A 16,427-nucleotide genomic window follows, 5' to 3' on the forward strand; every position below is an offset into this window, starting at 1 on the left:
CAATTTCCATCTGTTGGTTATCATTTGCTTCAACAGTTCTTGGCTCATTTCCTGGACCATCATCAGTTTCCGGTATGCTACTGTGTCCACTCTGGTCCAGGCCCTCCGCAACAGAAAGGACTGTCATATGGTTCATATAGTATCTATCTGTAGGCCACATTGTCTCATCCTCTTTTAAGAATGTGGGACCATTAAACCAAAGTTCCTTGGATTGACTCCATCTGTCAGGCCTTGTGGCAACATCAGCTGGGTTCATTTTAGTGTTGATATAGTACAACTCTGCTCCCATTTGGTTTTTTCTGATCTCTTCTACTCTGTTTGATACAAAGGGCGGTAACAATTTATCTGACCGCATCCATCCATGTACGACCAAACTATCGGTCCACAACATTTCCTTGCTTATTGGAAGAGATAGGTTCTCTCTCACATATTTCAAGAGTCTACTTGCTATGAGCAAACCCAGTAGCTCTAATTTCGGGATATGAAGTTCACTTGTGTCTTCACCTTTGGCTATCCTAGACTTTCCCATTAAGAATGAGATTGATGTGCCTTGGTTGCTTCTTGTTGTTAGATAAATAACAGCAGCATATCCAGCCTTTGAGGCATCAGAAAACCCATGTAACTGGTATGTTGTCTCTAGCTCTGGATTGACATTTGTTACACATCTCGGCAATTCCAGATTTACTGCTGTTTTTATTACGTTCAATATTTCCTGCATGGACTGCACCAAGTCATCCGGTAGGTTGGTGTCCCATTTATGTTTTTGATCACAGGTGCTCCGAAACAACACCTTCAATGGTAAGGTTAATGGGCAAATGAAACCACATGGATCGTAGATCCGGGCTAAAGTACGAAGTACCTTCCTCTTAGTGTTGACTGGTGCATCTTTGTCAAAGTGTTGATCAGTAATTCTTAATTTCACGGTGTCCCTTTTCACGTTCCACGACAATCCAAGAATTTTTACTGTATTTTCATGTTTTGCTTGCTGCTCTGAAGGCACAAGATCAAGAAATTCCTTATTATTTGATAACCAATCTCTTATATTCATAGATATTTGCCCAAAGGTTTCTCTCGTCTTTTCATAAATTTCTTGCGCTTCTTTCACAGAGTTCGCTCCAGTTACTAGATTGTCTACATAACAATTGTTAGCTATATCCTTCAGTAAGTTTCCATCTGTCTGTGACATGTGATATCTAATAGTCGCTGTCAGGAGAAACGGACTTGAAATTATGCCAAACGGGACTCGGCAAAATCGAAGATATAACAGATTGTCTCCCGTTAGGTCCTTTGTGATGTCTTTAGCCCACAGAAATCTTGTCACATCACGGTCCTTCTCTTGAAGTCCTACCTGCAAGAATGCCTTTTCTACATCGGCGACGATTGCTATTTTCTTTGTCCTAAACTTCAGAAGAAGGGCTGTGAGATCCTCAAGCATGGAGGGCCCACTATACAGACATTCGTTCAGGCTTTTCTTGTCCATGCTTCTCATTGAAGCATCGTACACAATCCTCCCGCGTTTTCCTTCATTTTTTACAATGTGATGAGCAAGGTAGTGCACAGGGTGTTCGGTGTCATTCCTATGTGGTTCAACTATTTCAATGACATTTCCGTTTAGTTGCTCCTTCAGAATATCATCATATTCTTGCAGCGTTGCTGAATCCAATCTACTGACCAAGCTCTTTAGTCTTCCTAACGCCATGCCGAAATTTACAGGAAGCTGAGGTGGATATTCAATCCATGGCCACGTTACTTCATAACGTCCATTGTTGTATTGTATGGTGTCATTGAAATGTTTTACAGCTTCCTCTTGTCTAGTGGCTTTTGGAGAGTCATTTATGCCAATACACTCAAGAGACCATAGAAATTTAATATCAATGTTCCTGAGCGGTAAGTCCGGTTCGGTAAAATAAGGGCAGCTTGAACTATGACAGTGGCAGTAAGTAGTCACAGTTAGAATATTTTCTGGGGTATGGCGTTTACGGTTTTCATCTCCAGAATACAGCCAACCAAAGTCAGTATCGATCAAATACAGGTTATCCTTAAGTTGTATCTTCTCTTGACGTCTGAAACCTTCATAATAATCGTTCCCTATTAAGAGGTTCACATTTTCACCAATAGAATCGTCATCGGCCGCTAGATCAACCCTTGAGTGATCAAATTTAGCTATCGGTAACTTCTCAGTAATATGTGGAACGATATTTACTCTTACTTGTTTTTTGGTGCCACGCTTGGTTTCTAACACAATTTCCACTGAAGGGCTCGGCATTTCCTTTGGAATTGTTTCTCCAAACGTGAACACTAAGAGTCGGTCTTCATTATCCGGTAATAGCTGTAGTTTGGAAGCAGCCCGTACAGTTATGTAACTCCTCTGTGAGCCACAGTCCAATACAAGTCTGCACTTATGTTTGCTTGTTTTGTTGTTGTTGGGGTTGCTGATTTGTGCCACTGCTGTCTGTAAAAAATTGTATTTATTTATATTTGCTATATAGCACTTTACCATTGTTTGCCAACTGACAGGCAAATCTTCCTTACCTTTTGGCTTTGGACACAAAAGCTGGAGGTGTCCATCACCACATCGGTAGCATTTTATTTTTCTATGGCATTGATCTGTATTATGGTTCCGTTTCAGACACTTGTGACATCTACCAGACAGTTGCTTTTTTCTAGATTCATTGTCACTGTACCTCCTGCAATCCACACTATTATGATTTTGGAGCTTGCAGAAAATGCAAGGTAACCGGGTCTTCTTTTTTGGAGGAATGTTATCTTTAACGGGATTTTCTGCTTTCCTTTTTAAGTTTCTTCTTGGTCTGTATTTTGAGTCATTTTGTACTGGATCAGATCTAGTTTGGAGAACTTCAGTAGTGATGACTTGTTTCGTGTCCAGTCCTTTTGGAATTGGTTGGGTCTGGGCTTTCTCCATAGCCATAACAATGTCCAGTAAAACCCGTCTGACTGTCGAGGTTGAATTATCCGTTGAATGTTGAGGCATAAGGTGATATTGGTGTAAAACTTCTTCTGGAAATTTGGCAAGTATGTTTGCCCGTAGGTGGTTTCCTGCTGTGTCTTCACCTAACTTTTCCAGAACCCGCAGATGCCGCTCAATCTGGTCTAAAGTATGCCTACAACTGGAAGCCGAATATTCTGCTCGACCCAAGTTGGTAAGCGCAGTGTAGTGGACATCTATCAGAGCATCGTTCGACCCATACCTCGACTTGAGAGCCTCCACGGCAATGGCATAATTGTGATTTGTTATACTGATGCCCGCTACAGCTTCCATTGCCTTGCCCTCCAGACTACTTAACAAATAATTAAGTTTATCAGCCTCGGCCATGGGCTGGTTGTCTACATTGGACACAAACCGATCCCAAAATTCTGACCACCGTAGCTGATCACCATCAAACTTAGGTAGTTGCAGTTTTGGAAGTTTGATATTCATTTGTCGTTCCGTTGTTGTATTATGCTGATCAGCCACAACTGCCATGGATGTCTCTATATTCACGATTAAATCCTCCGCCTGGAGTTGAATCTCCATAGCCTGGTTAACTACAGTAGCTTCCGGGTTCGACGAGGTAGTCGTATAGTGCCGTATTTCATTTTGTAGTTTGCTAATTAGATTCTGTAACTGTCTTATCGTACCGGACCCACTTCCAATTATGAGATCACCGGCGTCGTTAGACTGAATGTTTTCGATGTACGTTTTCAATTTATTTTGTCGCATTTGGACCATGTTAGCCAAGATATCTTCCATTGTGAATAGGTACAATGTATCACTATCCTTCCCTTACGTATGCTTCACACGAAACCCCTGACTCCGTGTTTTATCCTCTACGAACTTGATCCGTGATATATTTCCCATTAAACGTTGTATCCTATCAACAACTATTCACTGTCACACCGAAATATACTCGCAAACACTAATCCAATTAGAATGGATAATTCTAATTAAAAGTTATTTTCCATTTAAAAATACTCGACCACCAGACAGCAAAATTTTCATGACAAGTTTGGCATTTGACAACAAACGAAAAGGCGGCAAACCGAGAAGAAAATTCCATAGTAGTGCTGTCACGCTGAGATTACATAATACCGATTTTGACTATTCGTTCAATTTGTAAAACCAAGAACAAATATTTATCGTTTACATATTTATGCAAACTAAAACAAGATTAAAACTTGTTTAATATTTACCTTTGTATTAATATCACCTAAAACATTATATTAGTTTCAAGTATCGCTCACTTCAAACGAATCGGTTAGAATCGATTACTTGGGACGCACTAGCACCATAGACAATCGGATGAAACGAATGAATGGTTTAAGTTATTATTTCATTTAAGTGCACTTTACACGATATTCTACTAAAATTAATCCTAGTTTAAGCTTTACATACACTTGTGCTATATATTTTTTTTTTTTTTTTTTTTTTTTATTTGCAGTTGAAATTTTTTCAAACTTTCTACGCACTTCCAAACCACGCAATTATCCTTTTACTCTTGAACTGTGTGCCTTTCAGTTCTCCCCTTTTAGAGACTGACAATCACTCAGTATAAAAGGACTTATGAACTAGTATAATTTCAAAATACAAATATACATATTTTCCTTACTACTAAAATAAATGGTACTCAGATTAATTTCTTTATTATTAAACACTATATAACATGATTGCAACAGCAAATCATGATAAAATAAATAATTTTGATAAAAATAAGCCTCGCTTATCCGGCTCATTTATATAGTTATCCCAGCACGCTCCACCAAAATGTCGTCCCTCCTGTACAATATATGTATGAAATACTAATTGCTGGGTTCACATATACATATGGACGGCATGAATATATATAAATTACACATTTATATCATTAGAATGGAAAGATGAGTCGACCAACGTTATTCCACTCTACTTAATTATGTGTATACAGATAAAATGAGGACTTGCCTCTCTCATGTGGTTGTATCACTCACATGAATGATTCAGTTTTACTTGGTGCCCTTCCATCTCGTTTAAGCTCTGTGTGGTTGCTAACCCACATACTACTTAATGGCTATGCACCTCCAGTTGGGCATCGGTCGACTTGCTCCGGTCTATACAGGGCCATATCCCTGGTGACTCTTTGCACATTTGTCACTTAGCCGGACGGGGGGGCTATGCCCCCCCGGAGACCTCCACCTTCCCCATAGTCTCGCCACGGTTGCTCCAACTCAGTCGACCGTGCCCGTGTGTTCCCGGACACACCTCAAATACATGTCCAATTTCCTTGACTACCAAGTGTGCAGTGCACTGCAAGATTGGACTACTACTAACGGAAAGAACGATATGCTATAACCGTCTCCTCATCTTTCCACCTTATGATGCACGTTTATGTCGACATAATAATATGGCAAAGCAAACACTCACCTGATGTGTTTCTGATGGGGCATTGGGCCTCCTAGAAGCTCGTGGCTCCTAACTGATCTTACTACCACGATCTCCGCTCATTACCTCGTGTACGCGGCACTCCTTTCCCGCCATCTTATACACAGTACCATCAAGCAAAAGTTAGTCAGAACAAGTGGTGTTACCACACATCAAAATATAGACTGACATTACTAGTTTTGATACATACCGACTTTTATATGGCGAATCGCGCTGTGCGCGACAACTGTATGTCCTGACTAAAATTAAAATTTCCATATTATAATCAGTTTAAGTTGATTACAATGGTCATTTACATTTAAACGGACTTGTTATTGTTATAAAAATGATATTACAGTATTTTCAATCACGTTAAGGATCTTTAATATTACTGTAACTCCTCGAATTTGAAATAAGCTTAGAAGCAGAATACTGTATGTGGGGTAGTTTTTTTAGTTTTATTGAAAAATATATTTTATAAGTACAAAATGATAACTCGAAAGTAACACATAATAATGTCAAATATATTTACTGTTGATTAATTTAAAAAAATGTGACATAAACCTCTTGTGTGTCATTTTATGTTGTTCGAAAATCCTTGTAACACAAATTTTGACACAAAATCGCTTCTCCTGTAAAATTACTAAAATGGCACTTACAGTGTTATGCCTCTCAGGTACGGAACTTTAGATTTAAAGTGAAAATAATGAAATCATAACATTTAAAAAAAAATAAAAGAAACTGAAACTGAAAAAAAAACTGAAACATATCGCGGTAGACCCGTTTATATCATTAAATATAAGAATAAATATATTCTTTATATTTTTACAGATCCCGACATAAGGGAACGGAACACTGTTTTTCTGAAATAAATTAGTTCTTATTAAGTAAGTATAATATAAACCAGCATTGATAGTCGATCCAGTTGCAAATCACGTTTTTTTAAGAAAAAAGTTAGGTTAGTGTAGTGAACAAAATATCATTGGAACTGTTATAATTTTGTACTCTAACACTTAGCAAAACTGTCTGCTAATCAATTTATAAACATAATGAAATGAAAAAAGGAAATAAATTTTACATACCTACTACTGATTGACCGAGCCAGCTACTCTATAAGTACCTAATTCGTATGTATTTATGTACCAACTTCATATTTTATTTTTGGCCGGTACTCTATATTTCCAAGTTTATTGAAGCTTAATGTTTATTTATACAATTAAAATTCAGCATATATTTCTATATTTATTTTCAAATAACAGACTTCTCACACACACACTTCTCTCAAATTACGGGACTTTATATTACATGTGTACGGAGTTTTATTGTCATGCTATTTCGCATGAAAGCATACGAGCAATGAAATGTTTCGTGCCCGAAACTGAGAATATATTTGAATTTTAGGAAGCCACATAAAGAGTCGTGCTTTATAAATTCTCAATTGATTTAAAAATATGTATACCTACTTTTAAATATGTGTATTTAGTTCATTGATTTTCTGAAACAAACGATAGTCGCCTGCGGCCAAGAATGATGTCACATTCGAAACGTCAGGACAACTATTAAAAGTACCTAAGTACATCGTATTTACGTGTTAGTTTAATTTAATGTGTTTTTAATTTAATTTACAAAAAGTGGCCGTTTTAAGATTAATTTTAATTTAATATTTCTTTAGTTTGCGTGTCATTTACCTACTGTATCAATAATTGGCATGGGTATATAGTAACAGTAACAAGAAATCGCAAACGCCAAAGCTTTTATATTCTTGTGTCGCGGCTCTACTATTATGTTCATGTAGTTAAGCTGAGCTGTGATAAAAAGACATTCCTTTATGTGGGCTGTAAACAATATTGCCCCGTAATGTCCATCACAAACGGGGCCATGTAAGACAGACAGGTATGAAGGTACAGGTAGGTACTTCAGGTATGAAGTACCTACATTTAACCGTTTCGAAGACCGGGTTCCGGTAACTGTAACAAAGTCAGTTTGTTCTGTATCAATTTGAGGAAGTATGTATAAAATAGATACCTATAATATATACAGATGGTATCAATATTACACATTTCAGATCCTCTTGTTTCACATCAGTACAAAATGATGCAAATATAGAGTGCGTCCGAAAACTCGAGTGATACATATACCCTACCTACTATTAACGACAATAAACAACAAATAGAGAACCGTATTATAAATGGTAAACCTTTTTAGGGTTCCGTACCCAAAGGGTAAAAACGGGACCCTATTACTAAGACTCCGCTGTCCGTCCGTCCGTCCGTCCGTCCGTCTGTCACCAGGCTGTATCTCACGAACCGTGATAGCTAGACAGTTGAAATTTTCACAGATGATGTAATTCTGTTGCCGCTATAACAACAAATACTAAAAACAGAATAAAATAAAGATTTAAGTGGGGCTCCCATACAACAAACGTGATTTTTGACCGAAGTTAAGCAACGACGTCGGGCGGGGTCAGTACTTGGATGGGTGACCGTTTTTTTGCTTGTTTTGCTCTATTTTTTGTTGATGGTGCGGAACCCTCCGTGCGCAAGTCCGACTCGCACTTGGCCGGTTTTTTTTATTTCAATATATTTAAAGTTTAAGGAACTCAAGAATATTCCTTGCTAAATATAGGAATCCATTGTACCTACCTACAATTTCGAAACACGACACAAGTACTAAACAAAATCAGAGCTAAGTAAATCAAGTCAGACCTTGCTTGCGACTTTGTGAATATTGTTAAAGGCAGGTATGTTTATGTCTTTTTTTTGTACGTAACATAACTGTTGGAATTAGGACTTCATATATATAAATCAGATTAAAATTATATACTTTTAATGATATATATTACGTTTAACCTAGCTCAACTGTAATAAGTTTTTGGATCGGTTAATTGAGGAGGATTCACTTTTGTGCGGGGCATTCATTTTCGGATTCGTTTTTTACTTTTAACGGGTCGGTTGAGCAACTTGAGCGGCCAAATAGTAACGTGGAATGGTGTTACTTAACTTTCCTGGAGTTATTTTGATGACTTTGTTAAAAACTTTACCTACTTTATGGTAAAATTTAAAGTCTAAAAGCTGATCGCAGTTAATCTATCAATACACGTTTATATAAATACACGTTTATTCATTAATTTTAAAGGTAAAACGCTAGTACATGGGGTACATGCAAGGTGTATGATTATTAATTTAGGTACGTATTGTTGGTAATTTGCTAGTTTATGATAAGAAAAACATACACGTAATAATACTTTTTATAATAAAATATTCGTGTCTTTATTTGTCTAAGTAACCCAAAAAGCACTAAGAATAAATATATTGTAAGCTCTGTTGAGACACCAAAGCATAAAAATATTTGAAGTGGGAAAGTTATTTATAAATTTATAATACAGTATGCACTGTTTATGGAGGAAGTTTTTCTCTCAAGTGTTTTTCTGCGGTTGGGTAATTGGCTGCTAGCAGTCATCTTATGAGCCTATAGACAAAGCATTCAAATGACATTGCTTTAGATATCACTGTCAGTCATTTAATTGACACATTTAAGTGCTGGAGTAGAAAATAATTATTTGATAACTGTTATTGATGGCAGCGAAAACTTTATGTATAATAATCGTAAAAATTTAAGTAGTTCTGTTTATGTATGAATATAAAGTTACCGCTGACATCAATAATAGTTATTTAAGATTCAACTTTCTTTATTAAACACCTATAATAGTATTTTATGCAACCGTTGTTTAAGAGGGGCCTGCCGTGATTATCCGAGCACATACGTAGTATGAAGAACAGGGATAGCCGGGGCTCTGCGGTGACGGAACACGTATTGGATTCGGATTCGACTCACTATATACGTTTCGATAAGGTAACCGTGCTGGCGAGAGAAAAGTTTGTGATTCAGCGAAAAGTACGGGAGGCTATCGAAATTAGTCGTCATCCGAATTTTAACCGTGATTGTGGTTGGTCAGTGCCTACAAGCTGGAAAACTGTTTTGGGTACTACGTCGGTGAACAGTGTGGACGATCCATTAGCGAGTGACGTAGTGAGTGTTGTGTGCAACCCATCGTTTGACAATAATGCCATAAATGAGGGTAGTTTCTCGCCCCCCCTGCCGCCACCGGCGCCTGCGCCGAGTCATCGGGCGCGGAGAGCTGCGGCCCGCAGTCTGTGCCGGTCCGTCACCGTAAACGCAAGCTCCTGATGACACTTCTCGGTACGAAGTGAAACATGTCGAGCGTTTTTCGACTTAAAATACGTGAGTGACCCGTTTTTTAATATATTTAATATTTCTGACCTTGTCTTTGTCAAATACTTAAAAAAAATCGGATATAAAAAAAATCTCTTCTAAAGACTTACTTATGTTTTTAATAGGAAACTTGAACTTAAGAAGAGCATTTTGTTATTATTATCATATAAAAAGAAACCAGCCAACCCTTATTTAATGCAAGGTTCTACCCCTTATTTAGAACGCTTTCAATAGGATACGTATAATTTACCTGAACATCTTTTTGGACCCCCCATTTTGAGGAAAAGTATCGGATGATTGCTCCATTAGGACTGGATGTGACAATCGACATCAAGTCCAAGCTTTACAACAGTCCTTGCACCTGGCCTTCCACATCAAAATGTGACAACAGACAATTTGGTCAATATGTAATCAACCCACACAAGTTACATTTAAGGTACCCTTTCCTTTAACCGGCGCTTACGTCATTTGAGTTTCAAGCTAGCCTTTTATTCAATTCACACCAACCACAATGATACAAGGATGACCGCTCGTTGAGTCTAACCATCTTATTGATGATGTTACACAGGTCATTCTATTGTTACAGCGAATGTCAATGACAAAAGAACACGAGTTAGGATTTGTGGCTTTTTCAAATAAAATATGTTATACATTTAACATAGAGCGCTGTCTTAAGTCGTCTCTTAACTTGACTCTGATTTGAAAATAACTGAGCTAAGCTACAGAGGGATGGACGAATATCTTTAAATTAAGTGTTGTGAGCATCCTTACTTAATAGGCTCTTAGATTTTATCTCCCTTAGATTGACCCAGTAACTTAGCTAATAAAGACTCAAAATGTACCTACACTGGATAACAGTGAAACGGTATATAGGTTTGACACCGTAAGATTGTGAACCCGTTAGTTTCATTAGAAAGAACTTTAAGAAAATATTAAAATTCATACCCAATAATTACTTCAAAAAGTACCAGATTTTTTATTTCTGTGGTGTTCAAGCTAATGCTACTAAAATGGAATTAGTATATTTACTACTGTACTAGAGTTTTAAAAAAGCGCTTACACTCAAATAGGTACTTAGTTTGTATCTATAGTACACATTTTTAAAACCCACTCTCTTTGAAAAATACTAAAGGTGGCCGATGTAATAATTACTTTGTTATATTTACGTATGAAATGAGGTGAATTTAATTTATTTGGAGGTTTGATTCAATAATATCACTATTAGCGATTGCTCTCAAAGTGATGATAAACATTAAAAGCGTTTTTGTTCCTGCAATTAATTTAATACTAATTGCAAAATTAATTAACCTCCTCCTAAAATTAAGTAATGAAACCTAGGAAGATCGATATTTTATCGAAAATAATATTGCTAGTTTAATTGTACATGATATTTACTTATATCAGATAAGAATTAAGCCAAGTGACCATTATCAATTTTATTACTATAAATCAGCAACATATTCATAATATTTCATAAGTTTAATCAAAGATTTTCAATGAAAAAGTTTGAAATATTTGATTTCTAGTTCATTAAGTACTTTTCTTTAGGAATACTGCGCTCTAATTTTAGCTTCGTTTTACTCTCCCAATTGTGTGAGAACGAACACTGCTCCGTTGTTTGCTCAATTTGGACCAAAGCCATAAGCACAAGTTGTAAGTGCTTGGGTACAAACAAAAAATAAATTAACTTTTTGCTTGAAGCTTCGGTTACTAAGCATGTGTTTTGTAGTCTAGAAAACTTGATTCCACAATTATTTCGAAGGAACTATGTTGCGGCTTGCGGCAGTGCTTTTGGTTTAATTTTATGTAGGCAGATACAGTCATCATCAATAGTAAGCGGATGAAACAACGCACTAAAAGTATCTGTCACCCTGGAATAGACATACCTATATATATATTCCAAATATGTCCACAATTCGCAAACGTAAGGCCGTCAAATGATCCACATAAGTCCTCACAAATTCACCTGTATGGTCGATACCTCCTTTGGGACTATTTCGATGATATCCCTGTGTGGTAACGTTCTATTGTAGTGAGAATTCAAATAACAAGCTACCGCTTCAGATGATATTTCATGAAGTTAAGCAGATTATGATTATGGAAACGAGTCCTAAATTAAGCAAAAAGTTTTATGATTCTTCAGTTTTTAGAGTTCCATACCTCAATAGAAAAACAGAACCCTATGTAGGTATATAGGCTATCTCGTATAATCTGTTCATCCGTCTATCACAACACATTTTCTCCGAAACTAGAATTGAGTACTTAGTTGCCATTCTGTTCCGTCTGCCAGGCGATAATAATAGCACAGTTTGTTAGAAGAACTTTTATATAACGGTATATTATCGTGCTTGGTAGATAGCCCATTGTGGAAGGAGCATATAGGTACCACAAAAATTAATGTTTGGTTAATTTTAATTCCATAAAATCTGGGTTTAAAGGCTTAGTAGACCGTAACGTAACGTTAACATAAGAAAAACTTCATTCACAGAGGTACACATTGTAAATGACTAATAGAAATGTATCCTAAGACTTATCATCAATCAATCCCGCACCGTGGTGAAGTTACTATAATTCTTATGCTGCACCAATCAATACAGGAGGATTATTCTGATTATAATACCTAGCTAATGGATATAATCTGTCAATGTTTACCATTTCTGGTCATATGTTACAAAAGTCTCAAGCTCAAGTCAGTTTCGCTTTAAATGTCGATAAATAATTTAGGTCACTCGCTGTCAACACAGTACTTACATCATAGGGAGTTATTGTTTCCAAGCGAACAAAAAATGCAACACTTAAATAAATATAATTAATTATAATGGTCTTGTTGGTGTTGTTATGAATATGATTAATTATTATAGTCTCCTTGGAGAAATTTTCTCAGCTACCTCCCCCTTCCCCGGAAATGTAGTCGTAATCGGAAGTTAAGCTTTATATATTTATTAATTAATCTAATACCTTTAAAGGAGCAATTCTTGTAATACCTTTAAACGAGCAATTCTTGTTTATTTATTTATTTATATATATATATATATATATTTCGGGGATCTGGCTCTAACGATTTCGATGAAATTTGATATATAGGGGTTTTCGGGGGCGAAAAATCGATCTAGCTAGGTCTTATCTCTGGGAAAACGCGCATTTCCGAGTTATTATATGTTTTCCGAGCGAAGCTCGGTCACCCAGATATTTATTAATAACCTATAAATAATTAATTCATTATATCCACTTAAAAATAATATTAATAAAAACTGGCAATGTACCTATATGATCCCTAGTTTTTACGGCTCGGCCACGACATTGAGCGACTTGCGACGGCGACAGCGACAACCATAAGTGGGAACGAAAGATCCGATCGCTGTGTCTTGCTCCAACCTATGGTTATCGCTGCCGCCATCGCAAGTCGCTCAATGTCGTGGCCGAGCCGTTAAGCAACCGTGGCGTTTTTAGTAGACAAACATAGGTGTCAATATAACTTTACTTGACAGTGCTACTAATTATTAATAACAAAACTCGTAAAATGCCTGCTTTCACATTGAAAAGCAAACAAACGCGTCATATTCTTCATGCTTGAATAAGAGTTCTCCAAGAGGTATACAACGTGGCATAGCATCTCCGAGTTTTTCCGGTTCGTATCGTTTAAGATTGACTCTGTCCCCGCAGGCAACGCGAAGTTACTTTCTTATGAGATCCGTCATAAAGAAAATTCTTCCATAAATGTTACAAGTGTGTTTCATTGATGCGTCATATTTAAGGGATATATTTAGATTGTATGATTAATCTTAGTAGCTTCCCATATGAAGGGAGGGAGCGTCTTATTGAGCTTTGAAGTATGTAGGTCGACCGACGGAACAAAATTATATTCGTGTTTGGAAACTTTTTCTGAGTTATATCCCATCCGAACTGCTTGAAACTTCGATGTGCTGATCGTATTCAATCTTCCGAATCGTCTCTTAATCTGACAGGAGTATTGATTTATTGTTATCGTAGCCCCTAGATAAGTGGAAGGAGATACTTGGTAGGTCTAGGTCTAAGCTCATTTATTTACTTGATTAGCTCATTTAGTCTACGTTTTATACCGTAAAATGGGGTGAGTAGGGTTCAAGGGGAGAGTTGGGTTATGAATGGGGAGGGAAGGGATAAAAGGGGGATGAGATGGATTTTTAAGGCTACTGCTACAAAAATAATGTATTCCAATTTAAAATGGAGCTATAGTAATAATCATAATAAAAAAAATCGATCCAACAATCTTCCAAAATCACCTTTGTATGAAAACCCAACTCACCCCAAATACGAGGGACTACGGGGTGAGGTGGGTTTTCCTGTTTATCGTCAAAGTTATGAAATTGATCTACCCAAAATAAAATAAAAACTAAAATACAAACGTCCGGAACAATTATTATATACATATAAACCATTCAGTTTGCATGTGTAAAAATAAAATGTTATCGAGGTTTGAATGTCAGTTTTGCGCCTACTCGCCCCATTTTACGGTAGTGACTCGTAAATGATAGGTACGTTATCTATCAGAAATGTGTCAACTCAACCGATATTGTTTAGAACAAATTTCGATAATATAGGTATTATATAATAATTATGACATGTATTTTTTTCGAGGGGCGAGGACAGTTTTTGCATTTTTGCAGGTTTATTAGATATATGAGATTTATTAGTTAATATAATTTATGTATAATTGTATAGGTACTTATATAATAAGATAAGTACCGATTCTAATTTGCAACTTTGTGATGGATAGATGGACAGAATAGACATGGCGAAACTAAAAGACTTCCTAATTTACTACGGATTCCTAAAAAGTGATCTGTAGGTATATCGATCGTTTCTAGTGGCCTTCATTGAAATGCCGAATGTGTTTCACTGAAACGTGTCCGAATATCTAAACTATTCCCAAACTTTTTATTAGCCGTGTGGAGCCCGGTTCAACTACTACGTAGTAGATTAAAAATAGATAGAATCATATACCTACCTGTAAACGTAGCATACCGTAGATCTCCCCCACAAACGGGTTTTTTAAATTATAAAATACATATATATCTAATTAATACCTTTAAATGAGCAATTCTTGTTTATTTATTTATATATATATATATATATATATATATATATATTTCGGGGATCTCGGAAACGGCTCTAACGATTTCGATGAAATTTGGTATGTAGGGGTTTTCGGGGGCGAAAAATCGATCTAGCTAGGTCTTATCTCTGGGAAAACGCGCATTTCCGAGATAATATATGTTTTCCGAGCGAAGCTCGGTCACCCAGATATTGTCTTTAAAATCTTTAAATACGTAGCATTACGAGTTACGAGTATAAGCAAATCCACATTTTTATTAATTTTGAGTAGGTACGTACCTGTAAACCTTTATTCAAAATATTTTTTATATTTAAACTCACCTAAAGTGCTCATTTGAAATGGACGCAATAGGTACTCACTTTCTTTTATTAAAGCATTAAAATAGCAGTAAGTACTTACTGCTATTTAGGTACCTACATAAAGATAAAGGTTATTATTAAAGTTTACAACTGGATCTAGTTTGCATAAACATCGTTAATAGTGAACGGTTATTAAGCGTACAGTGTAGCGTAGGTAGATAGTAATGAAAGATTCGTACTCACTTGATTAAAAACGTACTCAGCTGCGTTTAACGACGGCTATTACGGAACTTCAGACGAATGTCGTGTAAGTACTCAAAGTAAAATGTTCGGCAATGTTTATCTAATTTAGATAATGGACAGAAGCAATGACAAGTCACAGCCTAAATTAATTAAGATGCCGCGACAGCACCGCAATTCTTCAGATTAGGACCATTTTATTTATACAAGGAGAATCCATTAGGCCGGGTATGACATCGTGACTCGGCAGCGAAATACTACAAAGAACCGCCTAATATTTACGATCACTCATTTGTCTGTCACTTTACCGTGACAGATTGCCGCTCGGCGGCGACTTAAAGCTAATCGCACATGAGCAACCGTTCCCGCCTACGACATACGTTTGAAACTTATCACCAACTTAATCGAGAGTTCACCGCGTTGACTAATTCTAAACATATTATTGTGCTCCGTCAAAACTTTCCGGTATAAATTGCTGCAGACTCGGGTTCAAAGTGTGAAGTTCGCTTTCTACTTGGCTAATGTTTGGGGGTATAAATCAATTAGTTATTTTGACAAGTGGCGGGGTCGCGGGGGAAGCGATCGGCGCGGGCGGGTCCCGTGGCGTTACCGGCGGACTGCGGGGCTTGTCGCGGTAAGCGTAGCGCGCATGCGTCCTAGTACATACCACGAACACGCTTCTCGGTACACTTTTCTCATTACCCGTACCAGCTAAATTGCGAAACCGCCGGCCATTGAAGGTACGATAAAGAGCCCGTCGTCAGGGGATGTTCCCACAGAACGTAATCACCGGAACAACAAGCCGGAACTACCTTTTTTCTTTCCCAGTAATTCACACCCGACTTAATCTCATAATTGACCGGCAAAATTAGCATAAAGTCTGTTCAGCGGAATAAAATTTTAGCAGAGTCGAGGATTAAATAATAATTTTGAGTTTATTTTCTTCCAACAGGGTCTGTTGTTATCGTTAACCAATTAGCGCAATTTGTTATTTATAATCCAACCATCTAATTTATAAATTTGTCTGCTTGAGAAAATTTGGAACTGCTCTTAAGTAATTTGAAAGCAGGTCATTTCATAAAAGGGCGCATTCGGAACAAAATACATAAGCAAATACATACATACGCGATCTCACTCTTGACGTTTGAGCAATACGACCTTGGGT

The 16,427-nt window shown here is 36.9% G+C and overlaps 1 protein-coding gene across 2 annotated transcripts in view; it reads right to left on the minus strand.

Moving 5' to 3' along the window:
- LOC134649410 (uncharacterized) overlaps nucleotides 1-16,169 on the minus strand; it is a 40,166-nt gene extending 23,997 nt beyond the window's left edge. The window contains exons 1-2 of one of the 2 annotated variants that reach the window (XM_063504167.1): nucleotides 15,663-16,169; nucleotides 15,266-15,336 (exon numbers count right to left, since the gene is read on the minus strand). The gene's annotated coding sequence lies outside the window, so the exon portion shown is untranslated. Of the gene's footprint in view, nucleotides 1-15,265; nucleotides 15,337-15,434 lie in introns of both variants that reach the window. The other variant, XM_063504162.1, reaches the window with a different exon arrangement.
- Nucleotides 16,170-16,427: the final 258 nt, after the last annotated feature.

Source organism: Cydia amplana, chromosome 1 (assembly GCF_948474715.1).
Source record: "Cydia amplana chromosome 1, ilCydAmpl1.1, whole genome shotgun sequence".
In the NCBI taxonomy this organism is placed as follows: domain Eukaryota; kingdom Metazoa; phylum Arthropoda; class Insecta; order Lepidoptera; family Tortricidae; genus Cydia; species Cydia amplana.